This window comes from Mustela nigripes, chromosome 9 (assembly GCF_022355385.1).
Source record: "Mustela nigripes isolate SB6536 chromosome 9, MUSNIG.SB6536, whole genome shotgun sequence".
NCBI lineage: Eukaryota > Metazoa > Chordata > Mammalia > Carnivora > Mustelidae > Mustela > Mustela nigripes.
In genome coordinates, this window is record NC_081565.1 from 1,923,224 (window position 1) to 1,949,447 (window position 26,224).

Genomic DNA, 26,224 nt, shown 5'->3' on the forward strand with positions numbered 1-26,224 from the left:
TTTCCACCCCTTAGTCCTGCGTTTGGGCTCGCGGCTTGCATGGGCTGGTGGGGCTCGGCAGAGGCGATGTGCGCAGGGGCCTGAACGCCCTTGCACACTGGGGCTCGCTGATCATGCTGATGTGGGAGCCCCCAGACCCCAGTGGGAAGAAGCCCAGGCTGACAGATTGAAGCGTTCCTGGCCCCAGAGCAGGAAGGAGCTTTCCCAGCTGAGGACAGGGCGGTCATCCGGGCGCCGCCAACCCACCACAGGCCGCGGAGGCCTGAGAGCAGCTGGCACCAATAGAGGAGCGCCCAGCTGAGCCCAGACTGCTGACCCACCGACTCGAGCACGGACCGCGGCGGGTGTCTGGCAGGCCGTGAAAGCCGGCTGAGACGGGAGCCGGGATCTGGAAGTGGGGGGCCGAGAGCATGTGGGTCCAGGTGGCAGGCAGAGCGGGAAGGAGGCGGGCAGACGGACGGTCAGCAGAGGCTGGGGAATGGCGGGCCGTTGGCGCAGCGCAGAAAGGCGGCAGGAGGGCTTCGGCTGGAGGGAAGACGGCGGCCCGGGGCTCGGCCGCCGGCCCGATGCCATCCGCTGCGACACCGAGGGTGGGTCGTGTAGCCGGCCGACTCGCCGATCTGGCTCGCAGGATGTCAGGGAGCTCCCGGCAGCCGCGGGAGAGCCGGGCCGACACGAGCCAAAATGAGAGCTGCTGGTCTGCACGCAGCACGTGGGGGACACAGAGCAGCCTGGACGGCAGGACCGACAAATAGCACCGCTTTCCCGCTCCCATCTCTCCCTCTGGCAGAAGAGGACGGAGGTAAGAATCGACCGCCTGACGATCAGATTCAACAGGGAGCGCAGGCTCCGGAGAGACGGCCGGCGGTGGCCCGCAGACCAGTGGACCCTCCCTGGGAGACCCGAGAGTTTCTGAGTCGTTAGGGCCCCCGCGCAAGCCGGGGGGGCCCGTCTACAAAAGAATTGACAGGGGGACCTCGGTTGAATGAGCTGAAGTTGTATTTGTAGGAAATTCATAGTTTTTTTGTTTAAAAATTTTTAATTTTATAATTTTTAAAAAAGATTTTATTGATTTCTTTGACAGACTTGGAGAGCACAAGTAGGCAGAGAGGCAGGCAGAGGGAGAGGGGGAAGCAGGCTCCCTGCAGAGTGGAGAGCCCGACTCAGGGCTCTATCCCAGAACCCTGGGATCATGACCTGAGCTGAGGGCAGAGGCTTAATTGACCGAGCCACCCAGGCGCCCTGAAATCCACAGTTTTAAAGGTGACTCAACGGCTGGAGACACCAGAGTGTGACCTGAGATGGCTCGAGCTGCAGGAAGGCTTCTCAGGGCACGGTTCTCTCTGGACAGAAACCCGAGAGAGGAAGCCCGTCAGCAGCCAAGGGACCCCTGCTTGTGGAAAGTCAGGACCCCTCAGTGGGCAGAGCTCTGAGGACGGTGGCTGCAGCTGTCCCGTGTAAGGAAGCACACTGTCCTCACTGCCCCTCCCGGTTCCCCCACTGGTGCTTCCTGAGTGACCGTCGAGGAAATGCCCACCTCCAAGGGGTTTCTCCCTGAGTATGATGCTGGGCGACTTCTCCCCAGGGTGAAGCGCCCACACAGCTGACCAGAGGAGACATGCACAGGGAGAAGCCGAGGAGGGCGGGGTCCCGGCGAGCAGGGAGGGTCGTGGGGGGCCGTGGGGGTCACGGCCAGCGAGAGGGTCCGCGTAGGAAATAGCACTGTTTCAGGGTAGCGATGTCTGACGGTGAGCCTCTAGTTTCCCTGTCTTGCGGGGTCATCTGCCGTCCGTAAGGAGAACGCAGGAGGTCAGAAGGTCCGTGGGCTGCACTTCGCTATTTTTAGCCAGGTCGTCTTGGGGTCGGTTGTGGAATTCTGTGCAGGCCCTGTTTGCACACGTCGTAATCACCCACTCTCCTCCCGTGGGATGAGGACGCACGTTCCGGCTCCCGTGCCCGCCGGCGTGCTCGCACACTTCGGGGGACACGCGCAGCCTGTGTCTCCTCGCCGCGAGCAGCCCAGGCAGCGTTCCAAAGCGGCCGCCCCGCTCCCGCTCCCGCTGGCGGCTGGGGTCCCAGCCCCCCGAGTCCTTGCCGACTTGTGTTGCTCCGGTGCCGTGGACAGGAGGGCTCCCCGCAGCGGCAGGGGCCCCTCCAGGGCCTCCCGAAGATGTCCCGCACGGCCTCGGGCGGGTCCGTGGTCATCGCGAGAGCTCCTGCCCGTTCCGGTCTCTTGTCTGTGCTCCCATAGTGTGAATGATCCTCGGCTCATTAATTTATAGCGTTCCTTTAAATAACGCAGGATGACGGCGTCGGGCGACACTCGCCGTAACGGCTTCTCCCTCGCGCTCCCGCTTGCTGCTTCATTCTCAGGGGCCGCTTCTTGTGAAGAGAAGCTCTTCGTTTTATGTCGTTGAAATGTTCAGTATGTCCCTGTATGATTGACTCCTTTTGCCTTGGCCCACTCGGGGGTGAAAAGTTGTTTTTTTCCAAATATCCTTTAAAATCTTTATATTTTTATCTTTCACGTGTAGTGCTACAAGCCAGAAGCGGGACTGATTTCTGTGCACACCGTGTGAGCTACGGATTGCGAACATTTGAGAAATGTGAGTATTTTTTTTTAAAGATTTTTTTTTTTTTTAATTATTTGAGAGAAAGAGAGAGACTGACAGAGGGAGAGAGGGAAGCAGACTCCCCGCCTAGCGGCGAGCTGGATGCGGGGCTCGATCCCAGGACACTGAGATCATGACCTGGGCCAAAATCAAGAGTCAGATGCCAACTGACTGAGCCACCGAGACACCCCCCAAAATATGAATATTTCTCTGCCCAGAGCCACTACTTGAAGAAATACTTCCCTCCCCAGTGCTCTGCCGCGGCACCTTTGTCATAAATCCACTACCCGCTTTCGCCATGAGCTGTTTCTGGGATCCATAGTCGATTACCAAACCATGCTCTCCCGGCTCCTTAATTGCTGTCTTAATTACTCATTCAGCAGCTGACGGACAGTATAATTTGGGGCAATTACGCGGTCATTTGAGTATGGCGTCCTTTGCTCAGTACAATACATCAGAAATCCATCCGTGATTCTGCATGCCACGACGAGACTGTTCCGTGGACGGGCTGGATGATAAGTGGTCGAGACCGTTCCGTGGACGGGCTGGACGATAAGTCGTCGATGTTCCCTGGTTCATTTGTCCTTCGCCGGCTGGAGGACATTGGGGTTGTTTTCAGTTTGAGGCTATTACGAGTAACACACCCCTATGTCCCCTTTTCTTGGGTGGATATCAGAGAGTGGCATGATTGGGTCATACGGTGCATTTTCACGAAATCGCCAAATTGTCTGCTAGAGTAGCTGCCTTCCTCCCGGCAGTGAGGGGGAGTTCCAGGCTCTCCACGCCCTCCTCCGTCCTCCGTGCGCGCGCGGGTCTCAGTGATTCCGAGTGGCGTGCCGGAGCCTCTCGCCGCGGTCTCGCTCTGCGTCTCCTAATGACAAAAGACGGCGAGTCTCATTTCGTGTGCTGTTTTGTCATCCACCGACCTTCTTCAGTGAGTCCACCCCGGTGTTAAGGTTAACAAATTGTTGTGTTTTCATGCTTACTTTGAAGTTCTTCTATATTCTGGATACTCAGGTCGTCCATCTGTTATGCATTTTGCAAAAAACGTCCCTCCAGCTTCAGGCTTCTCTTTTCACTTGCTTAACGGTGTGTTTAGAAGAGCTGACATTTTTCATTTTTTTAAAAAAGATTTTATTTATTTATTTAACAGAAAGAGGCGGTGAGAGAAGGAACACCAGCGGGGGGAGCAGGAGAGGGGGAAGCAGGCTCCTTGCAGAGCAGAGAGCCGGACGCAGGGCTCGATCCCCGACCCTGGCATCATGACCTGAGCTGAAGGGAGATGCTTAAAGGCTGAGCCACCCAGGCGCCCTGATATTTTTCAGTTTTGGGGACGTATAATTTGCAATATTTTTCTTTTATGATTTATACTTTTGATGTCACACCTGAGAAATCCATTAAGAGACATTAAGATTTTCTCCTGTGTTTTCTTGAGGAAATTGGAGTCTAAAGTTGGACGTTAGGCTTATGAGCCATTCCAAATTAGCTTCCGTGCATGGTTCAAGGTACGGGCAAGATTCTTTCTTTCAGCATATGGGTCGAGCTAACGGTCCTAGCACCACGAAGCACCCGTCTCTGTGAAACTGCCTTGACACTTCGGCTGAAGAGGAGGTGGTTGTGCGTGTTTTACGTCTGTGTCTGGTTCTCTACGTCATTCCACAGACGGACGTGTCCGTCTTTCTGCCAGCTCGTCTTGTTGGCTGTCCTGACACCAGGGAGGAGCAGTTCTCCCCCTGTACGTTCCTCGTCTGTCTTCGAACAGCTTGTGGACGTTTTTAAAATTTTTTTCTTTTTAAAGGAATTTTAGGAATATTTAGAATGTATATTTGTAGCAGTTTTGGAAAGATGCGTTTTTCTTAGAATCTGCCCGTGTCATGTAGTTTTCGAACCTTGCGGACTAAAGCTTGGGTGTAAGACCCTGTATGTCTTTGGCACGTGGACAAGATTTGAAGTGATGACCCCTTTCCATTTTCGGTGTTGGTTACCTTGTGCCTGGTGCCTTCTCTCTGTTTTCAATATCGATCCCACCGTGGATGTGTCACTTACAGTCATTTTTTGGAAGAACCAAGTATTTGACTTTGTCCACTTTCTAGGAAGTGGTTTTCTAGTTCATTCATTTCTACTATTATTGGCATTATTTCTTCCATTTGCTTTGGGCTTAGTTTACTCTTCTTCTTCTTTTTTTTAAATGAATGCTTACTCATTATTTTTTAACATTTCTTATTTATTTTTACATACTCCCCAGGGCTATACATTTCTAGGCATGACCTAAGCTGCACCTCAAGTTTTTAAAAACATTTTTAAATTTAAGGATTCCTTATTTATTTATTTGAGAGAGAGCAAGAGCAAGAGCGAGTGAGTGAGAGAGAGCGCACAAGCGGGGGCAGTGGCAGAAGCAGGCTCCCCGCTGAGCAGCGAGCCCAGGTTGGGGCTTGAGCCCAGGACCCTGAGATCATGACCTGAGCTGAAGGCAGCGGCTTAACCTACCGAACCACCCAGGCGCCCCTGCATCTCAAGTTTTGATATATTAGGTCTTTATTATCATTCAGTTAAAAATATTTTTCTAGTAACTTTATAGTAATTTCTGAGCATGGGCATTTCTGAAATTAAAAAAAAAATAAGTAAATAAAAGAATTCCATCTTCGTTTCACTGTTTTGGTTACATGTCGCTTTTGACGAATTATCCCAAAAAGGTGGTTTAAAATGACAACAGCAAATCGCATTGACTTTGCTCAGGACTAGAAGTTTGGGGGCGGCTCAGTGGGTGGGACTCAGAGGCTGGGGTGCATCCTCTCATGGGTCCATCCAGTCCCCTGTCTAGCCATTGACGGTCCACTGCTGGGGGTCCCCGGCAGAACATCTTCAAAGGTGTTCTCAAGTGTCCTCATGAGTCCTTAACTTCCTCACAGAACCAGGCTGGTTTGACAGGAAGATCGTTCTGAGAAAGAGCCAGCTGGAAGTGGGGTCACCTTTTAAACTTTGCCTCGGGTGTCCCCTAGCATCAGTTCCACTGGATTCCTGTCCTCGAGGCAGCCGCAATGACCCATCAGGTCCAAAACCAGGGAATTAGACTTCTCTCTTAATAGAAAGTGCCAAGGTTCTGGAAAACTCTGGAAAAGCAGCAGCATTGTAGCCATTTTTGGAAAATACGATCTGTTGCACTCATTGTAGTCAGAGAACATACTCTGCACGATCTCAATCACATTTTTTTTTGAGACTCTATGATTCATTTTTGGAAGCATTTGAGAGGCATGTGTACTCTGTAGTCATGGGAAGTAATAAAACGTCAGTCAATTTTGTTTGCACGTTGATCAATGTCCACACCGATCTTCTGTCTGATTGTTCTATTTACTGAGAGGATATGTTAAAATCTCCCATTATGATTGCAGATTTGTCTGTTTTTCTTTGTTTCTTTGGAAGTTTTTGCTTTATGTATTTTGAAGCTATTTTATTAGGAACATAAAACCTTAGCATTGTTCCATGTCCCTGATGGATGGATTGTCTCATCAGTTCGAAGCGTTTCTCCTGATCTCCAGTGATGCTTTTGGCTTTTTTTGAGTTTATTTTCCTAATGTCACTAGAGCGGCTCAGATTTCCTTCGGTTAGCATCCTGTGCCACCCTTTCCCGTCCCTGTAACTTCGTCCTTCCAGATGCTGGCGTCTGGGGGTATTTCCTGCCCAGACTCTCTGCTTCCCCTGCCTCCCCCCGCCCCACCCTAACCACCCCCCCAGCCTCATTGATAATTCCAGGTCGACTCTTACTTACTTTGAGCACCTTATTAAGTTAATTAAGTGCAAATACTTTAAACAAATCCATCCGGTACTGTGCACGGAGAGGACACATGTTATCACATTTTTATTTTTAAAAAGAAAAAAGAACCGGGCGCGCCTCCTCCTTCCTGGATGCTTTGGTGTTAACACTTGTTCCTCAGGAATGAGGCAGGGTCCGGGGACGTCACTCCCGCCCAGCCTGGCCCGGCCTCCTCTCCGGGAGCCACGTGCTCCTCCGGGTCCAGGGAGCCTCTCCGACGGGAGCGCTCCTTCCCGGGTCCACTGGACGCGGAAGGCCCCAGCTTCAGATCCCCCTCCCCTCAACCGGCCACTTCACCCACACCTGCCGGGTGGAAGAGGCTGTTGAAAATGTGTCAGGAATGACCAAGCTGGGCCCCAAGTGGGAACCCGAGAGGCTTCTCCTGCGCCGATGGAGAAAATGAGAGAAATGGAGGCATGCACGTGATGGGAGACGCCGGTCCGACGTGCACCCGCCACGGTCTGTCCCACGGGACCCCTCCCTGTGGGACACGCGCTTTGTAAAGGTGATTCACAAACACCTGCCCCCGGCTGAGCGCACGGGTCCCTCCAACCAGACTCAGGAAAGATCCACCATCTAAGAAAAGAATGCCCGCCCAACTAGCAGTTCTCATCGGAGGCCTCTTGGGGACCCCGGCGGGAAACCACCCAACCCCCGGGGTGAGGGGGGCTGCGGCTGGGGACCCGGCTTTCCGTGACTCTCTCAGGAAAAGTAGAGCGGCCGTCTGAATTTTGGCAGGAAGACATAGAAGAGGTTTTATAGTTTTGTGCAAAAATATGTTTACTACTGAGGGAAGAGCTCCCCTCCCCAGCGAACTCCCGCCTGGCAGAGCCTCCTGGGATCGGGAAGGGTGGCTGCTCATCTATCCTGACTGATTTATGGCACCAGGAGAATTAATTGGTTTAAATGTTCCAGCCCGAAGGCGAGTTTCGGCTGATGGATGTGATCTGCCATAGGAAAGGTGGTCCACAACTCTTCGTGGGATAAACCAGGCTGCGCAGGCCTGGCGGGCACGGCGAGGAGGCAGGGCACGAGCCCCGGCTCCCAGGGGGGACTGGCAACCCTGCTGTCACAGCTGGACCGCCGGCCGGGGCGCGGGTCCTCAGGGAGGACGGGCAGGTGAGGAAAATGCTCTCTAACCCCACACCTCCCAACAGCGGGGCAGCAAGCGAAACGGTTTTCAGCAGGGCTTTGCATGTTTTGGTGCAAATGCTTCCCTCTGTTAAGTGTATTTTTTTTTAAAGATTTTATTTATTTGACAGAGAGAGAGATCACAAGCAGGCAGAGAGAGAGGAGGAAGCAGGCTCCCCACTGAGCAGAGAGCCCGATGCAGGGCTTGATCCCAGGACCCTGAGAAAGAGGGAGGCAGAAGCGCCCCAGAGCCTCTGCTTGGTCTGCGAACCCCGGCCGAGGCTGCCTCCAGGCTGCTGAAAGCTTCCTTCCCCGTGAGCCTGCGAGTCTGCGTCTCTGCCTCTTGTGGAGGGTAGAGCTTTTCCAGCAGGCTCTGCACTTCCTGTGGATATCGCTGTTCACGAGGGCTTTACACGGGGCAGCTCAGACATTCGCAAGACGTGAGTGTCTAGATGGGAAGCGAACCAGTGTTGGGTTGTTCAAAAGGGAAGCGATGGGACAGCCGTTGGTCATGAAGAGCTGATGTGACTGTCTCCCAGCCTTTGCTGTGGGGGATGGTTTTCGCATGACGTCCGGGGCCCTGCAGGGAGCTGTCCCCAGGGTGGGGGCACCTGCTCTTCGCCGCTCCCCTGGGCTGGGGCCTCTCCCGGCTGGGGCCAGGTTCAGGGAGGGACCATTCCAAGAGGGACCGTCCCCAGAGCTGGTGTTCCAGGAGCATCTGGTGAGGGCTTCCCATGTCTTGTGGCTCCCCTGCCCATCGTCTGTGGGAGGAAGCAGCCACAGCCCACTCCACTCTGGGGAGAAGGACAGAGACCCTGCTGCTCAAAGGGAAGAGGGTCATAGGCTTTGGGGCCACGTTTTTTCGCCACCGTGTGTGAGTCCCTAAGATGTCTTCAAGCCTGGAATGTAGCTTCAAGGAAAAATTCCTAGCGAGAGAACGCACGCTGTCCTTCATGTTTGGGGATGGAAAGATCATAGGTCCGGAACACTGCGAATGAATGGTGACATCCAGAGCGCACCCCAAAACCGGGAGCTCTCTGGATCTTTAAATCACCCGAGCCTTCAAAGCTGGGTCCCTGTGGCCGCTCAGAGCACCCTCCAAGAGTGAAAGCACTTAAAAAAAGTTTGAGGTGAAATTCATGAAACGTAAAAGGAATCTTCTTAAAGAACACAATTCCGTGACATTTTACATGGCACAGTTTCTGCAACAATGTTCTGTCTCTGGCTCTGGAACATCCCATCGCCCTCTTTCCCTTCCCGGGAGCCCCCGTGTACCTTCTCTGGGGACTGGCTTGTTCTGGGCATATTTCAGGGGCAGGGGTCCTAGAACATGTGGCCTCCGTGTCCCCCTCCTGCCCCTAGCATGGTGTTTGAGGTCCGTCCGTGGCCGAGTGACATTCCGCTGTTGGGTTTATCCATCTCCCCATGGAGGGACATTTGGGTTGTTTTCATATTTTGGCTGTTGTGAATAGCGCTGCTCCGAAGGTGGGTGGGGAGGTTTCTGTCTGAATGTCTGCTGTCAGTCATTTTGGGAGAGCACTTGAGAAGGAGAGAGAGACAGACAGACATAGAAGAGCCGGCGGGGCCCACGCTTCACCCACAACTTTGCCAAAGGGTGCTGGGTGCCAGGCAGCTGCTGGGCCGGCGGCTGGCCTATGCTCCCGGGTTGGAGCCCTAAGCCCCAGAGCGACTATGGCTAGGCCTTGAGCGGGCACCTAAGTTTAAATGAGGTCATGAGGTGGGGCCTTGATGCCACAGGGCTGGTGTCCTTATGAGAGAGAGACGGCAGACCCCGTGTCTGCGAGCCTGCTCCGAGGAAGGGCCACGGGAGGCCACAGCCAGGAGGCAGCCTCCCTACGCCAGCAGGCCAGGCTTCGCCGGAAACCAAGTTCACCGGCCCCTGATCTGGGACTTCTGGCCTCTGGAACTGAGAAAACCCAGCTGTGAGTTTCAGGCGCCCCGCGTGTGGGATCTCCCCAGATTAGCACGCCCCTTCTTCTGGAAGCACCTCTGGTGCCGGGTGAACCCAGGGCGATCTCCGGGGGCTGAGAAGGGCCTCACCCCACCCCCACCCGCCGCGTGCCCATCCGCATTTACTTAACGTTTGATATTTTGCCCCGTGTGATCCTTTCGCATCAACTTAGATTTAAAAATTACATTAAATATATTTACAAAATCCCCCTTCATGAGATTTTTAGTGTTTTCAGTTATCCTGTGCTCAAGGCAGGTGCCTCCCTGGCCTTCCCTTCCCAGAAGCTCCTTTTTTTTTTTTTTTTTTTTTTAACCAGATGAGAGCTGTAATTGGCATATGACGGGATGTTAGTATCAGGTGTCTGCATGCCGCAGTTCCTTATCGGCACAAACAGCAGCGTGACCGCCGCGCTGTCCGGTGACCGTCTGTCACTTTGCATCATTACAGGACACTCAGTGGCTTTCAAACATGCGGTGTGGCCCGATGACCACTGACACCCCCGGGCCTGCTTGTTGCAGGGCCACACCTCTGACCCCTGCCCCCCCACCCCCTAGCCACGGGGGCCAAAGGCACCTGTCGGAGCCCCAGGAGCGGCCTTGGGCGGAAATGCCGGCTGGGGCCCAGGATGTCCGGCGGAAGAGGCCCGGGGGCGGGAGGCGCAGGGCTGTTGGCTCCGGAGCCTGAGCCATCCAGCTCCGGGACCAGGAGCAAGTCCTTCCTGCGTTTCCTGGCATCGACCAGGCGCTTCTCTTTTCAAAAAGGGCCTCTGCGGCTTTTCTGGTTCGCGTCCTCGCCCCTGGCAGGTGCGGGAGGAGGGATCTTTGGTCCGTGCTGTCCCCTCCATGGGACGATGGAGCGGGGACCGTGGGTGTGAGCGACCCGCACACCCCGGCCTTTCCACTTAGGGAAAATGCAAAGTCGCTCACAGTGTGTTCACATAGGTGGGGTCGCGCTGGCGAGAACGGGGTGTCCTGGCTGAAGGGAATCTGTTCCTGCAACTCCTCTCCCTTGTTCTCGCCTTTTTAAATGCGGCACAGCACTGCCCCGGGAGCCGGGGGCCGGGAAGACTGCTCTGTCGGCCTGCGGAGGCGGTGCTGCTGCCATCACCCCGGGAGGGCTGCACCCCGAGGCCCCGTGGGAGCGGCCCGCTCCTTGGGCAGGGCTCCTCTCCCAACGCAGGAGGGCGTGGGGGCAGGATGCCTTGACGTGTCCCTGCAGTGGAGGCAGCTCCCAGAACCCGCTCCCTGACCCCTGCTCCCCGAGGCAGCCCCCCTCCACGTCTGACGGCACTGGCAGCCGGGTGCCCTGAGGACAGCCAGATTGAGCTGCTGACTCTGCAGGCCCTTGCCGGGCTCTGGGTGAGTTCCCAGTCCCGCAGAGGGGGGACCATGTGGCAACCATGACCGCCTATCACCAGGGGGCATCGTATGGGGGCAGAACAGGGGGCACCTGACAGCCTGGAGGCCGGTGAGAGGTCCAGTGCTGGACTCACAGAGGAGGTGATGCCCAAAGGGAGCTTTTAGGTGGGCAGAATGGTCAGGAGGCGGGGCTTCCAGGTAGAAGGAGCCCCAGGGTATCAGGTGTGCAGGGGGGATGGGGGGCCCACCACCTCAGCGGGCCTGGGCTTGGTGGGTCGGGGCGGAGGCCCATGAGGACTGCTCCCTCAGCTAACACTTGCTGCACACGCCTGCCATGCGGACCCGCGTGGCCTCCACCGCTAGCACCTCCATCAGGCAGCTGGACATCGGGGGGCTTGGGGGCATGCGGAGGGGGCCGGTAGGAGCCGTGGAGGGAGGTCCCATGGGCAGCAGATGCCCACGCAGGCCCTTTCAGCCGCGGGGACATGGCGCAGCGAACAGAAGGAGACCAGGATCTCAGACCTGGTGCGGACCCAGATTCTGCCCCGGGAACCCCCAAAGCTCCCACGGCACCTGTGGCCGAGCTGACAGATAAAGCTCACTCCCTCCCAGCTCTGCTGACCCCGCAGAAGCCCATGTGGGCAGATTTGGGTGAAGGAAATCCTGGGGAGGAGGAGAGACAGGGGCTGGAGACAGGGTGACCTGCAACGCTGTCTTCGTGGCTTTCCAGGGGCTTGGGACAAGCTGGGCTCCCTCGGCCGTGGGGGAAGGCAGCACGGAGTCCTTGGAGTCCTCGTCAGGAGGGTGCGGTCAGAGGCCGCCCGCGGCCAAAACGCTTCCATCCATCCGCACCCGGGAGGGAGCACCCAGTCCCCAGGGATCTGCCTTGTCTGACCTCAGGCCCATTTCTAAAACTTTCTCAGCAACGGGAAGAAACGCCTGGGGCTTTGCGGAGACCTCTCAGGGCGCGGGCGTCCCTAGAAAGCAGCGGGAGGTGAGGCTGATCAGATGGTTGTTTGTCCGCTGGGGCAGTGGTTGCCCCACAGAGGGCGGTGCAGACAGCACGAGGCTGGCCTCACCTCCCGGAGGCTGGAGTTCTAGGAGGTGTGGGCAGGGCTGGCTCCTCCAGAGGCCTCCGTCCTGGGCTTGCAGATGGCCGTGTCCTCCCTGTGCCGCACACGGTCATCCCCCTGCGCGTCTCTGTCCTAGTCTCTGTCCTAGCAGGTCCCCAGTCAGGCTGAATGTCACCCTCATGACCTTATTTCTCCTTGACCACCTCTGTGAAGACCGTGTCTCCACACACAGTCGCGCCCTAACGTGCTGGGAGTCAGGACTCCCACAGAAATACGGGGCTGCCCAGATGGGCCCACAACAGGAGGTGTGGTTCCAGGCCAGCAAGCGTGGAGCCGAAGGACGGGGACGCAGGGCACGTGGGGTGCAGGTGGTCCGGGAGCGGCCACGCGAGCTGTGGGGAGGGAAGCCCCGCTTTGGAGCTGTCCATCGGGGGTGGAAGGGACGGATGCTGTCCCCTGGCTGGCTCCTGTGTCCTGTGTCTTGTTGGTCAAAGCCTGTCCCTCTCCCTGCTTGGCCTGGGTTGGCCCCGAGCCCCTGGAAGCCGATTCCGTGCCCTGCACTGTGGCTCTTTGCCAGTCTGGGCAGGGCGGGAGGCTTGTGAGCGCGGCCGGGGAGAGCTAGGCTGCTGCGGCCCTGGGTGCGGGTGTGATGGCGTCCTCAAGCCGCTTCCCCTCGGCGGCTGGGCTTGTTGCCCGGATCGGCCCAGGCCTGGGCGTATGGGAGGGCCTGCGGCTCCCGGCTGTGAGCCTGGGGACACCAGCTCTGCCCTGGCCCCCGCTGTGTGTGGGGCGTGCACTCCGCCTCCCCGAGGTGGTTCCTTCCTGCCACAGAGGGGGCAGCAGGCCCCGAGGGAAGGTGTCCCACGCGAGGCGTCCCAGCACGCCTGGCCTCTGACACCCGACAGGGACTCCTGGTGCGGCCCCAGGAAGCCCCTCCCTCTGCGGCAGCATCGACAGCGGTGACAACAGTGGGGAGGACCGCATGTCCTTCCAGGTGCACAGCCCGAAGCTGGAGCAGGGGCGCGTGTCAGCAGGGAGAGGGCAAACCTCTTCCCCGTGAGCGGCCTGGGCTCCGAGGGTCCCATCCCCGCGCATGGTGCATGGAGACCGCGTCCCTTTTAGGGCTTCTCCCGGCCCTTTTCAGGAGCCATTGACGCCTTCCACATCACCCTTGTGCTTCTCCTGGGGCTCACATGTTCTGGGGGCCCGGTGGCACCCGGGTCTTGGTAGTGGGTGAGGTCAGTCCTCAGCTGTCCCCCCGCCGGCCCGCTGCCAGGGTGCAGCCCATCCGCTGTCCCCTCTGGCTCCGGGCACCTGTCAAGTGCTCCGTGGAGAGTATGTTCCTCGCATCCGAGTGTGAGTCCGGACGGCACACGGACGTGCGTACCATCCGCCCGGAACCTGATGCCTGCTTGGGGTTAAGACGTGGAACCGGCCTAACACGGGCTGCCCCATTGGGCGTCCACGTGTTCTGTGTGTCTTCTCCAGGTTTCCCCGGAGTCTAGCTCAATGTCCGCGGGTGAGAACCAGGGCACGGTGGGGAGGCTGGCCCGAGGCCACAGGGTGACCCTGTAGCTGGTCCCTTCAGACACCTGTTTACACGCAGACACACCTCCACAGACGTCCCTCCACGCGGAGGGAAAGTCAGGGGCTCGGGGGCCTCCTGTCTGTCTGTCAGTTGTGCTCTGTGTCCCCCTCCCGGCTTGTGGGAAGGTGGCCTGCCGGTCTCTGTTTCTGGAAAGTCCATTTGGTGGCGCGTCTGGTTCTGACCCACTTGGACACGGGTGTGAGCAGCTCCACTGGGCTGAAGGTTCCCTGTCCCCGCGTGGGCTGCCCAGAATGGAGGTCCCGCGGACGGACATGGCCCCACTCATCTCTTTCTTGTGCTGAGCGTGGGCCGGCGGGGGCCCCAGTGGGGACACCAGGACGGCGGAGGATAGCTCGGGGTGCAGACTAGCTCTAAGACCCCATCTGGCAGACCCTTCCGAGCGCCCTGCTCAGAGTGCCTGTTCTGGGATGTGCGTAGGCAAGCCGTGGAGGAAAGGGTTTAAGTCGGCTCTGGGGATTGGTGTCCCCCTGCTTCCCAGCCACTTCGGGACTTGCTGTGGGGGCCCAGCATGGACTTTCAGGTGTCTCTACCCCAAGGGAGGTTTCCTGGGAAGACGCCAGAAGGATCCCACTCTGGACATGCCCACCCTCCGTCTCTAGATGGGACCTCGCCCCCCAGATGAAGGGGAGGGCCTTGGCCTAGGGGAGTGGGGTGGGTTACCCTAGGTCATGGCCAGTGTTCTCAGAGAGTCCTGGCTCTGGGCTGTCCCCTCGGTCACCTCTTGGTCAGGGTTTGAGCACACACTGGGAATGTGGGGGACCTCACCGCCTCGGTCTCCGGAGGGGGCACGCAGACCCCGGCTGGGGCAGGCCTGGGCCAACGGAGTCTGTCCCAGTCACACCGGGAGTGGCCTAGGAAGGGGGTCGGTTCTATCCGCCTCCAAACAGCACACTTTTCCCTTCGGTCCAGGGTAGCTCGACGTGACGCGAGTCTGACCCCCAGAGTGGAGCCTGTTTGGGTCACGAGCGTCCCAGCGTGGAGGGACCTGGCTGTGGGCGTGGGGAGCCACAGGACCGAAGGCTGAGGACGAGGCTGCAGTGTGCAGGGTTCGGGGGTCTGGGCCCTAGGGCCTGTGGAGCGCCATGCCCGGCCCTCGGCCAAGCCGGGAACAGGACCCACCATTCCCCGTTGCTAGTCAGCAAGCTTGTGTGTCCGGTGCTGGGCTGTGTGGAGTGCCAGTGGCTGGATCCGGCTCCTCGGGGGATAGGGAGTGGAAGCCTGGGCAGTGACCTGTCTTGGGCTCAGGCAGGGCTGGCTGTCACCTGCATAAGTCCTAGCAAAGGTGGCTTTGGAGGGCCCTGGAATGTTGCTGGGGTCACTCCTCCTGGACAGGGTCAGGGTGGGCCATGAGTTTGGAGACCGGCTTGTGTCTTGCCGAGGGGTTGGGTGAGGGGCCCTGCACCCTGGTTGTCCTGTGGGAGGCTCTCTGCCCAGGTGCCTGCTATGGACCCCCGGCCCCCCGGCTTGTGGTGAGGCTGCCTCCCTTCCAGCCTCTGCGCCCGTGTCCAGCCCAGAGCAGCCTGGCCTGCTTGCCCGCAGCTGGCCTCCGGAGAATGACTGATAGGCTGGGGCAGTCCCAGCATCAGGACCAAGTCCTCCGGGCCTGAGCTGGGCAGGCCTGATGGCAGTGTCCCATCTAATGCCTGAAGGGGGAGGCGGGCACAGGAGGCCAGAGCACCTAGGACTGCCCTGGAGAAGAGCCAGGACAGACCCCGGAGGAGGTGCTGGTGATAAAAGCAGGGATGTGCCCCATCCTCGGTCCTGGGTCCTCTGGGTGCGGCTCTGGTGGAGGCTGAGGACGGGGGCCTCAGTGCAGGCGGGGAGGCTTGGCCTGATTCCCAGCTGCCCCCTGCCCTGTGGCTGCTCCCTTCCCCATGTCTTTTCCCTTCCCTGTGACTGCCCCTTGCCAGTGGTGTCCCCTTCCCCATGGCTGCCCAGACGCACAGGCTTTCCTTGCTCATGGTCCCGGCTTCCCCCACAGCTTCCCAGAGGGACTCCTGCTCCTGCTCAGGGACTGAGGAGGTCCCTTCTGTTCCTCCTCCTGGGTGAGGGAGCCTGGCCGCTGCTGTCCCTGTGGACACACGGAGATTGGGCAACAGAGTTTAGGGGAGCCACACCTCCGGGGGGGCCCTATATTGCCACAGCGGCTGGACGTCCACAGGAACAGATCTGACTGGTCCAGGCAGCAGGGCCCCTCCCTGACGGTGTCCCGGCAGAACCCGGCCCCCATATTCCACCGGGCGCGCTCCCGGGGGCGGGCTCACACCAACCACAGCTGCTCTCATGCTTTTGGTACACGACGCCTCCTCCGCTTTCCTGCCGGGGTGCGGAGGCAGGTGCTGGGGCCGCAGCGTGTGGACTGCAGAGCTGAGCCCTTGCCCTCGGGGTCTCTGCTTCGAGTCAGAGAGAGTGACGCAGCAGGAGGTGGGGCTGTGAGGCCACACCGGGCCCAAGCCGGGGCGCTAGGGTTCTGGGCCTCTCCCCCAGGCCACCCGAATGACCCCAACTCTTCCTCCCTGAGAGCTCGCCTGCGGCTCCTGCCCTGGCCCGGGGTCCCCACTGCTGTCCCCACCCCCCGCCCCTGCCCGTCACAGCATGCTATGCTCACCCTGTTGCCCTGGGTTGTGCCCCACCAGCCCTGGGCGCCATGACCGTCCCCTCCCCCGCGGTGAGCCTCCCCAGGCCACCAGAGTCCTCTCCTGAACTCAGTCTGGCCCCGTCGGTCTCTGCTCAGAACCCTGCAGCTCCCCACCCCCAAGCCTCCCGGAGTGAATGTCCCTCCCTGCTCACTCCCATGATGCTGACCACTGGTCCTGCCCCCGATCCCTACAGCCCCCCTAGCCTGGTGTGTCCCCCCCCTCCCAATGACCTGGCTTGGATGGGATGGACTCCCCCCATGGGGGCTCCCGTGGGGCCCCTTGAGCCTCTCGACCAGGGCGACCACACAGCTCAGCTCACACCTCTGTCTCCCTCATACTGGTGTTCCATGAGCGAGGCCACTGAGCCTGGTCCCCGGTGGAGGTCTTGGCACCGTGGGTTCTCTGTAAAATGCGGCTTAAATGAACATGTGAACAATGACCCTGGGGCCCCCGGGGCCCTAAAATGCCAGAATCACGGCTGCCGTGGGTGGGAGCCTCAGGGGTCACCCCCCACTCAGGACTCCCAACCTCCACCCGCTGTGAGCTCCATCCCAGCCCCGCCGAGACCGTCCCCACCTTCCCTCAGTCTTCTGGGGCCCCTCCCTGTGTGGGGCAGCGGGCGGGGGGGGGGGGGGGCACAGCCGGCCTCGGCCCAGGATGGCTGGCGACCGGTCAGCCCGTGTTTGCCCACGAGGGGGCGCTGAGAGCCCACCCACGGAGGCCGCGTGGCCTGGGGAGGAGGCGGGGAGGGGGGTGCGGGCGTGCAGGAGGCCCCAGTGGGAGTGTGCGGGTGCACACTTGTCCACACGGAAATGGGGGCCCGGGGGCAGTGGGCCAGGACGGCCGAAGCGGCCCCGGATGGCGCAGGTCAGGAGTGGGGCGGGCCCAGGGCAGGTGGCCAGCTCTGCCTTGCCCTCCCCATGCCTTTTAGTCTGGGACCCCAACGGCCTCCACGCGCCCGGGTCTCCCGGGTCTGCCCTTGGCCCTGTGTCCCTCAGCCCCAGCTCTCGTGGGCGTGACCCAGGCGCCCTCGGGAGCCTGCGTCTGTGTTTGTGGCTCACCCGGGAAGCCTTGGGGCCACTCCCAGAGGTCCTGCCCGGCCCCTCGGCCATCTGTTTTCTTTGCAGGGGTCAGGCAGGGGAGACGGGTGGGAACAGGGCCGAGATTCAGGGGGTGGGGGGCGGTGGCTGAGATGGGGCGTGAGGTGGGGCGCAGACAGCAGGGCCTGGAGGTGGTCCCGGCCAGGCAGCTGCGGCTGGGATTGGGGGTGGGGATGGGAGGGAGGAGGCGAGGTGCCCCCAGCGCGGTCCTAAGTCCTCCCGGAGAAAAAGAAGCCCCAGGGGTCAGAGGAGGCCGCTCCTCCCACCTGAGAGGGGGTCCAAGACGTGAGTCAGAGCGGGTCCGTGGGTGGGGCGGACAGGGGTCCTCCTGGGAAGCAGGTGGGGGGCACGCCGGGAGACGGCCTGGGGTCACAGACCCTGGGGCAGCCCCGGGCCGTCCTGTGCAGAAGGAGGCCAATGGAGGACCGTGTGGGGAGCACTCGGTGCATGTGAGCCTGAGCAGCTCAGGGGGCCCCGTCTTCCCCTGGGGGGATGGTGGTGCAGGGGTGGGTCCTCATTCTCCTCCCCCAACCCATCCCCAGGGTGCACCCAGCACATCTGCCCCTTGTCTCTAGCCGCCTGCCACTCCAGCCCAGGTCCAGGGTGTCCCCGTCCCGCACTCCTGGTCTCTTCCTGGTGCAGCAGCCGCTGGGACTTCCTTCCTGGCTGTGGGGAGCTCTGAGGTCCATCCTGGCTGTCACCGCCCGGCGTCCCCCTGCCCCATCTCATGTCCTCTGCCCTCCCCTTAGCTGCTGGCCTCTCTGGCCTTCAGGGCTCCTGCGATCTCTCCATCGCTTCCCTAGGGCAGTTTCTCGGCCCCAGGATGGGCTTAGATCCAGGCCCATCTGCTTTGCCCGCACCCAACCTTACTCCCTGTGGCCTCGAGGTAATAACAGAGCTGTGTGTGCACGTCCCATGCTGCCTGCCCCGATGCAGCCCACGGGGGTGGGGGCCGTCTGCTCTACCCAGCCCCCGGCCCCCGGCCCGGACACGGCTTCCAGGCACACAAAAATGTCTGATGAATGAATGAACAGAGAACCTCCCGGAGTGGCTGGGCCTCTGAGCCTCAGTGTCCCACCTGCGAAGCTGGCAGGAGCAGTGTTTGTTGTGAGGGTCAAATGTGCCCTCTGCATGGCCTCTGCCAAGGTCAGCTCATCCACCACGGGCACAAGCTCAGACCATGGCCAGAACTCGTCGTGCTGGCCCTGTGCCTGCAACTCACTGGGCTGTCCCCCGGTCGGCAGTAGGCCCCTCTAGGAAGCGGGGAGTGCCATCCCCAAGCTTGGGTCACCATGGCCACGGGCAGAGCGTGGACAAGGCTCCCGAGAGGCACAGTGGCCAGGGCTTGGTCCGGGCTGCGGCCTCCCGCCTGGGATCGGCCACAGCCCCGCCCTGAGCGTCCGCGGCTCTGTCCTCCAGCCAGAAGTGTGTCGCTCCCTGTAAATTGACTTGGCACCGGGCATACTGGAATAAGACAGCGCCTCGCTTCCCCGCTGGGCTGGATTCCTTCCGAATGGAAGACAAATGCGTTTTAATTTGTTCTAACTTGACACAACTCCCATCCCCACCCCCCACCTTGAGAAATTGGGTCACCAAGCAAAGAAGTCCTTAGCTGGCTCAAACTCACAATTTTTTCCCATGAAGTGGCTCTTGTGCCTTTGATCGCACTGGAGGCTCCCGCGGAGCTGACCCTCTGCACGCCTGGTCCTGCACTCCAAGAGTTCCAGAAACGGGCAGGCTCTGGGGAGCTGCACAGCAACTCGAGGACGGAGCTCTCCACCCCCAGAGCTGGAAGAGGCCTCAGACAGGGTTTGGCCTCCAGCCTCTCCCTTCAAGGGAGCTGAGGTCGGGGTGCAGAGCTCAGGCTTGGCCCCGGGTCCCGGGGCGTGGTGTGGCCCCAGGGCTGTGGGGGAGACGGTGCATCAGGCCACGGTGCCAGGGCCCGGAGCGGCTCACACCTCGCTCCCTGTTCTCAGGAGATCTTCCTCATCACACGTTAATGAAGGCAGGGCTGCTGGGGCTTCGGGGCTGAGCACACAGGCTTAATTACTCCTGGCTGCCCGCCCTGCCTCCCTGGGCCTGCTGTCCTCCAGCCTCAGGCCTTGGCTCCAGGTCTGGGCCCTGCCCCCGACTACCTCCCACTTTGCGGCATCAGCCCTCCGCCGTGGGCCCAGCTTGCGGGCTCATGCATCCGTCTGTCCGCGCGCCGGTCTGCCGTTTAGCTCTCCACCCAGTTCCCCGCCCAACCATCTATCCTTTCTGTCCATGGTTCCGTCTGTCGGTCCGCCCGCCCACGGCCCGTCCAGCCACATGCTGGTGCAGCCGCGCGCCCGCCCACTCCCCCGCCGGCCTCCGTCGGCCACTCCTCCGCGCAGCTGTCCCTCCAGCCCCTCGTGCTATAAATGCTCTCCTCGGGCGAGTCACGATGCCACTCCCGGGCCGCGAGTGGGGAGGGACAGACCCGGAGGGAGACAACTGGGTACCTGTGCTCACAGAGCCAGAGGCTGGTGGTGGAGCCAGAGGGCTGTCCCCGTGGCAGGGGTCCCGGCGAGGGGGAGGGCAGCCTGATGGCGGAGGGCTTCCTGGAGGACGATGGCTTCGCTGAGATCCTGGAGGCCCCTCTCCTGGGCCAAGCCGGTTCTTCCCGTGGCGTCTCCCGATACGTGCGGAGGAGGCAACGCGAAGTCTGCGTCGCCCGCCCGCACGGGTGGCGCGACCAGCCTGCCCACGAGCCATCTGCCTCTTTTCGTTCCCTGAGCGAGTGCGCCCGAGCCCGTGGGCTGCCCGGCTCCCCGCACAGTTGTCAGCGGCACACGCGGGGGCCGGACTTCTGCCCGCGGGGTCTGGGAGTTGGGGGCGGGGGAGGGTCTCTCATCCTGATGGAGACGGGGCTGGGCCTGGAGAGCCCAAAGGCCCGGGAGGGAGGCTCCCCCTGGGGACACCGCACTTGACCGTTTAGGAGGTTTGTTTCTGTGGCCGTCCTGGGAGGCCACTAGGAGGCGACCAAGGCTGCCTCACAGGAGTGGGAACCAGATCTAGGCAGCGGGCGGCTTGTCCCTGGCACAGAGGGCGCAGGGATAGGCCTCAGGCTTCCGCCCTGCGGCACCTGTGATCTGCGCAGCCGGGGTTGCGGGGGTGGGGGGCCCAAGGCCTGGCCGTGGGTGGGGCTTGGGGAGGACGAGGGGTGCAGGGACACAGGTGGGAGAGGGCCCCGGCGTAGGAGCAATGAGCCCTGCACCCTGGCGAGCTTCTTACACGCGCGCCTGTGTGTGCATGTGCACGCGCGCGTGAGACGCACAGGGGCCCTGCCTGTGGCAGGGACGGGCTCACTCGCGCTCGCTCGCCATCTGCGGGACCGTTCAGCCCTTCAGGGGTTGAGCTCCTGCTCGGGGCTTGACCTGTCCCAGTGGCCCGTCTCCAGCGGATTTCTCCCCCTGTGGGGCTGCGTTCTTGGTCGTGGGTCCTGTGTGTTGTAGGGTGTGTGGCAGCAGCCCTAGACGGCAGGGACGCGTCCCCCCCCCCCCCCACAACATCAAGCTGTCTGCAGACGTTGCTGAGTGTCCCCGAGAGGGGCACAAAGCCCACTGAGGACGGCTGGTTTATGGCCGTGGACTGGCCCCCCCTGCCTTCCTGAGCTCACAGTCCACGAAGGGGACAGTCTGCTTGAGTCACAGAGAGGCGGCAGGAAGGGCAAGAGGAGGCCCGTTGGTGATCGGGCCCCCGGGCTAGCGGTGGGGGAAGGGAGATCTGGAGACGGGGTCCGGGACATCTGGGGGAGGATGGAGCCCCCGCTGAGCCGGGGAGGCCGGGAGAAGGGCCCGGGGAGTCAGGCACAGTGTCCTGCCCATGGAAGCACCCTCGGTCTGGAGGGCGGCGGCTTGCCTTTCCATCTCTTGCCGGCTTTGCCTCTGCGCTCAGACGCACCTGCCCCGTCTGCCGCAGGCAGAGGCCATGGAGGAGGCAGACGACTGTCCCCCGGTCACTGAAGGTGGCGACAAAGGCTCAGACCCAGAGCGTCATTAGAAAGGACACAGAGCAGAAAGGCCTTGGAATTAGCAGCTGCTTCCCTGCCCGGCCCTGGGGGAGGGGAACTGCCATGGCGGGAGGCAGTGGGCAGGCTAGTGTGCTGGGCTGGGGCCCGTCAGGCCTCAGTGGTACCTTGGCACCTCGGGTGTCTCTGCTGGGGAGCATGGAGGGCTGCAGGGAGACGGCGCCCCACCTCCCAGTGCAGAGAAGTGCAGGGCGTGCCCGGCTGAGCTGGAGACATTGCAGGCCTCTGGGCTCTTCTGGTCCCTGGTGGAGCTGACGTCCCCTTCTGAGCTGTCCCGTCCCTCAGGGCAGCCCAGGGGAGCTGGGACTCTGGGGGACCACCAAGAATCCATGTTGTCCGCCGCGGTGGGGAGCAATCTCCTCAACTGGCCTCCTGTCTTCCCTGCCAGGAGTGCAGGACAGGGGTTTGCCCGGGAGGGCTGCTCCGGGCGTGATGGCCTGGGCCCTCGTGTGGGGAGGCGAGGGCGGAGCACTGGGTCGGGTGCCTGAAGGGCAAGGACAGGCGGGCAGGTGGCAGAGGAACAAGACAGCGAGGTGATGTGGTCCAGGCGCCAGGAGGGCGAGGGGCCCGCGGACTCTGGGAGGGGACGTGTTGGGGCACCGCTCTCTGGAGCCCTAGCTGGGGGGGGGGGGGTTGTGGGAGGAGACTGATTCGGGACAGTTCAGTCTTTTATACAACGCATAAAGGCCCGAGTTTCTTTTATTAATTAATTTTGGCTTTTGTACTGTGAGTCTTTGAACATGGCTCTGGCCGATACCTGTCGCCTGGGTCTCGCAAGGAGTGCCAAGTGGGGACAAAGCCCCCGAGGGAGGGGCCAGCCAGTCCCGCGTCTCCCGGGGCCCTCTGCCAGGCAAGGGCCGGCTTCATTTGGTGGGAGTGGGTGTCTCCTGGCTGGGGCGGTGTCTGCGGTCTCTGGGAGGCCCCTACATGTGGAAGGAGCTCAGAATCGGGGTCCATCGAGCTGGGCCCAGCACTGTACGGACTTGACCCGTAAGGGGGGCGCTGTGCCCCCTGAGCCCCAGGCCAGAGGGGAGGTCTCCTGCTAAGACCGCCCTCTGCACTCAGATGCACCTGCCCCGTCTGCCGCAGGTGAGTCTGATTGGAACCCCGTGCTGCCACGCGTCCCTTGACCTCCACCCGCGGCCCTGACAGAGCTGTGGGCCGCCCCCCATTCCCACCCTGACAGCCGCTGGGAGCCCCACTATCTGCCTCTGCTAGAGCTCAGACTCCCCCGGAGCAGCCACTGCTCCCGGTGCCCCCTGAACCCTCTGTGTCCCCGCATGGGTCACCCCCAGCCCCCCACCTGCCCTTGCAGCCGGGGAGGGGCTGGAACCCTTCTAGAGACCCTTCCTTGCCGCGTGCCGGGACGGGGCTCCGGTGTAGGGGAAAACAAGGTCTTTGGTCCGATGTTGTTCAGGAGTCTGGCGCACAAGAGCGGAACGTGGACGCAATGCGGGGACACGTGGCCGCCAGCCCCCAGAGGCCGCCCTGTCCTGGGCCCACATCCTTAACTCACCTCCAGGGCCTCTTCCGGGGCAGGAGGGCAGCAGCAGACCTGTCCGCGGTCGGCGTGGGCCCTGCTGCTCTTGAAACCAAGCACAAGGGATTCGGACCCACGGCCGCGAGGGTGATGCTCGGTGACACACAGACGGGAAGAAGCGTGGGGCCGGCGTTTCCTCAGCCTCCCTCACAACGTCGGGGGTCTCTGCGGTGTCGACCCGGGGGCTGAGGCATGGGAGGCAGGAGCGGGGTTTGGGTTCACACGGGCTCAAGACCGTCTCGGCCACAGAGAGCCGTGGGGCCGTGAGCAGGACGTGGGAGCCCTTCGGAACCCAGGCTCTTCATCAGGGAATCGGAGGCTTGACGGTCCTTGTGTCGGGAGGGCTGAGGACAGCACTCGGAGCCCGGGCAGGGTTCCCACTGCCTGTCCCCAGAGCCAAGTCTGCACTGGGAGGGGCCGAGGTCTAGGCTGCCTCTCCCTCAGGCCTGTGTGTGCTCCCCTCATGGCCCCAGACCCACGGGAGCTCTAGCCTGGACAGGACCTCCCGCTCCTTACAGCGCGACGATCGTATTTATTTTATTCTATGGCTTTGGTCTATAAAATGCCTCTGTGTATCCAGGAAAATCCTCTAGAAGGGGTGGGCTCCTCTCAAGTTTTAGTAGTGAAATACGGCATTCTACACCTTTCATGGGCCGGCGGTAACATTTTACTAGAGAGACCCATTGGCTAGAGGTCAGTGGCTCGGTGTGTCTCTCCGAGGACATGGGGAGAGGCATGGCCAGGGACACAGGGCCGGGCATGTACCCGGGCATGTGTCCAGAGACGGCCGCCAGAGTCTCCAGCCTGCAGACCTGGCCAGGGCAGGGACCGGTGGGGCAGGGTGGGGAAGGACCAGCCGGGGCAGGGGCCAGGTGGGCAGGGCAGAGAAGGAGCGGCTGGGGTGGTAGGCTGCACACGACGGTGCGCGTGACGGAAACAACAGCACGCAGGCCCGGCTTTCTCAAGCATCCTTTCCTCTCTGCGCCAGGGCAGACAGCCCTCTCCCTTCTCTTCGGGGCTTCCAGACCCTCTTCCCGGCCCCTGGTCTGGCAGGTGCTGGGCATGGGATGGGTGTCCAGCTCCACCATGGACCTCCGTCCTCGTGACGCGACCACGCACTTCCACGCTCTAAGCCTGCCTGGCTGTCGCTCCTTCCTCCGAGTGGCCTCGGAAACGTGCGCACGGTCCCCTGGTTCACACGCAGGCTCGGCAGACCCTGAGCCATTCACCCTCTCCGGAGCCCCAGGAGGTGAGGATGGGTGAGGACGCGGCCAGTGGCACATCTCTGCCCTGGGGTAGAATGTCGAGGGCAGCTTTGGTGCAGGTGCCGGCGGGACCGGCGCCACGGTCTCCATGGCCCCGTGCGTGGGACTCAGGACCAACCCGTGGTCCCGGGAGGAACCTGCTTCAACAACTTCCCTCCCCCTCCCCAAAGCCAGACGTCATCGGGAAAGGCACAGTTTTTAGGACCTTGGATGCCGGGCAGCAAAGGATGGTGACTTCTGGGGAGTGGAAGCGAATGAGGGAGCGCCTGGCTGTGCTCGGTCGTGTCCTTGATGGGGCTCCCACGCCGGGGGCCCAGGGAGACCAGGGCACCTGGCGAGGGCTGAGAGAGGAGAGAGCATGGCGTGGAGGAGGGCTGTGGGAGGGCCTGGAGCCTTCATCCGAGCGCCGGTCGCTGTGCGCGCGTGGAGAGCTTCCAGGGCCCGGAGGAGACCACTGCCCGGAGGATAGGAGCGAACAGCCCCGGGGAGCCGACGCAGAGAGGACGGGGAGACGCACCCGTTCCCACCAGCCGGAGGGGAGGCCTCGTGGGTCGCGGGTCACTGGGCGACCTCAGAAGGGTCTCTCCTCGTCATGGGGAGTTACCGACCTGATTAAGCACTTTCTGGTCCTGTGTACTAAAGCTGAAAAGCAAGAGCGAAGCGTTCCAAGTGTTTCAAAGTAAATGCGTCCCGAAACAAAGCTCAGGTCGATTGATATGAATAAAAAAGCTTCAGCATCCAAAAAGGGGAACTTCACGACGCTGGGCATTCAACAAGAAACAACCAGGCACCCCAGAGGCAGGGAAATACGAGCCCCGAGGAGGAGAAACCCAGTCTGCGATACCAACCCAGGGCCGCCCAAGGTGTTAGAGTTGGCGGGTGTGTGTGTGTGTGTGTGTGTGTGTGTGTGTGTGTGTGTGTGTGAAATCCGCTGCCAGGACGGTGTTCCAGGCGTCCCCAGAGCCGGGGGCGGGGGAAGCAGCATCAGCAGTGGGGGAAGCTGCTAAAGGCCGGGTTGGACTCCGAGCACAGGGCCGTGTCTGGCATGAGGACGCCGATGGGACTCCGCCTCGCAGGGCAAGGATGAGTGAACTCGAAGACCCGGCGGCAGCATCAAGACGGGACAGCGGAAGAGCCTTCAGAAATAGCAGCTGTCCATTGGGCAGCTGGGGATCCACGTCGGGTACCCAGGTACATGCCACGGGGTCCCCGAGGGAGAGGGAGGGGCAGGAACGGGAGACGTCGGGAGAAATCATGGCCCATGAGGGTCCAAGTCTGACGCAGCCGTGACCCCACGGATTCGGGATGCCCGGAGAGCCCCAGGCACTGGAGTTTGACGAAACCCCAGCCGGACACATCACAAGCCTGTCACTCAAGCCTGTGACACCAGGGCAAGTCGGACTGGCGGACTGGCGGACTGGCGGACTGACGGACTGACGGACTGGCGGACTGGCGGACTACGGACTGGCGGCGGCCGATGTGGAGAAGGGATTTGTTATGAAAACCAGGAGGGAGGACAGAGGTCACGACCCGGGGTCCACACTCGGGGAGGCTCCATCAGAGACGAAGGTGACAGGAAGGCCATCCGGGGGCACAGAGCAGAAGGGGCCGGTCCCCAAGAGGCTGACCGCAAGGAGCCCTGAGGCGTCGTCCAGGAAGAGGACTGGTGTCCGGGGGGAGCGCGGGCCGCAGACCGTGGGGGCGCAGCGCGGCTCCTCTCCCCATGCTCAGATCACCTCTAGGTGCTGCCAGGGGCCTGGCCCTCCCATTCTGTCTCCGCAGAAACCCGATGGGGCAGGCGCCATTCTCATCTCCGTTCTACCGATAAGGAACTGCGGCTGGAGGGCCAGAGTGGGCGCCGGCCCAGGGCTGAATCCAGCCCCTTCCGCTCCCGAGTGGCGCTGCTCCCCGCTCCTCCGGCACCAAACCCATCTCTTCTGTCCCCTGGCCCCCCATCTCGGGCAGTGTCCCCCCCTCCCCTTGCGCTCACAGCCCCCTGGGTCTGGCTGGTGCAAAGGCGAAAGTCCAGGCCCCTTCCCTCTCCGCCCTGCCCTTCGTGGTTC

At 61.3% G+C, this 26,224-nt stretch overlaps 1 long non-coding RNA gene across 1 annotated transcript in view; it reads left to right on the forward strand.

The window, feature by feature from the left end:
• The window catches only part of LOC132024259 (uncharacterized), a 30,458-nt gene extending 14,129 nt beyond the window's left edge, over window positions 1-16,329 (forward strand). Inside the window, exons 2-4 of the long non-coding RNA XR_009406199.1 lie at window positions 2,535-2,606; window positions 7,339-7,542; window positions 7,686-16,329. This is a non-coding gene — a long non-coding RNA (uncharacterized LOC132024259). The remainder of the gene's footprint in view (window positions 1-2,534; window positions 2,607-7,338; window positions 7,543-7,685) is intronic.
• Window positions 16,330-26,224: the final 9,895 nt, after the last annotated feature.